This window comes from Pinus tabuliformis, chromosome 2_2 (assembly GCF_031772625.1).
Source record: "Pinus tabuliformis cultivar Carrire ecotype Pingquan chromosome 2_2, CPIR1, whole genome shotgun sequence".
Classification (NCBI taxonomy): Eukaryota; Viridiplantae; Streptophyta; class Pinopsida; order Pinales; family Pinaceae; genus Pinus; species Pinus tabuliformis.
The window spans coordinates 790,966,602-790,969,211 of NC_142300.1; positions in this window are offsets into that span (position 1 = coordinate 790,966,602).

Below are 2,610 nucleotides of genomic sequence, written 5' to 3' on the forward strand. Positions count from 1 at the left end.
TGTATGATCAATGTATTTCTGATTCTGCATTGTTTATGATATAATAGATCAAGATGATTTGATGGTGTTTTGTTACTTTGTCTCTACAGGTATTCATTAAGTGGGATAAGTAGGAGAAGAGGTGCAAGCTCTATCAAGGGAGAGAGAAATCGAGAAGGAGTCAAGTGGAAGATCCACGTTGGTCCCTTTGCTTCTCTCTTATCTATCATACATAAAGGAAATCAAAATTTGCTTTGATTGTTTGTTTCTAGGATAGCTACCAATCCTAGTGGGACTAGCAGATCGAAAAGACACTAGTTTTCTCGGAAACACTAGACTAGTGTTTGCTAGTCCTCCAAGTCTAGATCAATATTCTGAGCCTGTGGAGGCGTATTGACTTGATGTGCTTGTGCAGCCTCCTGGGTCATCTCAGTAATGTTGCGATGCCCCCTGTCCTTGGGATACCAAGGCTGATATTTCCTTCCACCTCTACCTTGATAATTGTTTTGACTCTAGACCTGGCCTTTTCGGCATGAGTTTCCTCTATGCGAGGAGGGTCATGTCATGAGACTGAATTACAGAATGCAACCAGAATTTGAGTACCACAAATACTACCACCTGGTAGCCCATCCGAGCTGGAAACCAACTCATAGAGAGACATCCTGGTGTGGTAGCGTTACAAGGCTAGAAGAAATGAAACCCTGTAAAAGTAAAATGACATAATATAATAGGATAGTAAGCAAGAGCCTCATAAAACAAAGTATTCCACATGAAGCTGATCCACGCTTGATGCAATGGCCCACCATATTTTACTTTTGGTGTATAGGACCCCCTTGAGGCCGAGACGACTAACCATTCATGTGAATTCGTCATTCGATTTCCCCATACCAGATTAAGAAAATGGTTTATCTCTAAGGTAGTTACTTGAGAGAAAAACCATAAACCAAAGACACAAATTAAAGTTCCATAATCATTTGTAGAATCCATAGAATTCAGAGAAAGAAAAATTCCATAATAAATAGAAAGACTATAAAGGTGTGTAGACCTTTTATCAAAATCAAAATTTCTTATCATCCATCCATCTCGAAAGTCATCGTAACTTTCTCGTCTTACTAGCTTACAAAAAACCATCTTAAAATTTAAGAGGTAAAAATTGAAGAGAATACGAAGGGTGTGCTTAAAGAAAATGAAAAGGACATACCCACAAAAATCTCTCATAGACTAATAGGAAAAGTCAGGCTAGAGAATTCCTTTCACAAACACCCTTGAAGCTTCAGAAAATTGATTTATAGTGGAACCTGACGAAACTAGAGTTTTTGGGCCAAACCCCAAAGGTGATATTTTTGTTCGGAGCCTACACCCCATAATAAACCTATTAATGTTATTTGACACCTTACATGTGTAGGGAAGTAAATGAGGGCCACAATTTGACTTCCTGTCATTATAATTCATAATTTCTCTGCTCATGGCTCTTATCTCACTAATGCTAATTGATGGGCTCTCGCACTGAATAGGGGTCTCAAATTAAGATATTGCTGTGGGAGATTACCATCACTAGCATCATTTTCCAAGATATGCTTAAGCTTATCCATATCTTCTCTATTTTCTATTAGAGGCCATGGTAAATCTAATAGCCTTCCTACATTTTGGCAACCCCAATTTGCCAAAAAATCTTCTGCCTTGTTTCCTTCTAGTCTAACATGGGATGGAATTAAGTAATCAAACTCAATGATGAGGTTTCTAATATTATATATCAATCAACTTTTTCTCCAACTGTGAATAATATTTTCACTATTAGAGCCTTGGTTGAGTTTTTTTAGAACCTCAATCACAAGACACAAGTCAACTTCTATCATCAATTTCCTATATCCTTCTATTTTGGAAATGATTAAGCCTTTCTCCAGAGCATTAAATTATATTTTTTTGTTTCCAAAAAATCCACAATTTGTTTCATATATGATCTTGATTTTATTATCAAAATCCCTGAAAATTACTCCATATCAAGCGTCCCTAGGGTTTCCTTTGGAAGATCCATCCAAGTTGAGCTTCACAAATTTTTTTGGAGGAGTTGAGTAATGAAAAACAAATGAGCTAGGACATACCATGAGCTTCCATGACGAAGGTGATATCATTTGGGGGAATAGATTCAACTGGTGAAATATTTTGGCCATATGGGGGGAACCTACTAGTCATTTGGGTGCCATTGGTTTGCTAGGATTGTCTCTCCAATATTCTGGATAATGCCTTTCCAGATCCCCTCCTAGTTTGTAAATTGATTCTTGAAGATTATTCTTTTGTGTTCTTTCCATATCACCTAAAGGAGAAAGCCTATTTCAGAACCCAAGATATGTTAAGGACTGGGCTCAAGAAGAGCCCTTTTCTCCATATGTCAATAGTTTCATAAATGCTATGTTGATCCCTATCTAGATGACCAAAGAGAAGAGCTAACTTGCTCCATAATTTCAAAGGGGCATGCACTCAACAAGTGTTCGAGGCTTTCTCCCTAGCCACTACACATAATAGAATGTGATGGTTCTTGGACACCTCTCTTTTTAACATGATCCCAAGTCAAGATTCTTTTTTGACACGCAAGCCATAGGAAATAAGCGACCTTTTCCCAAATGTTTTATT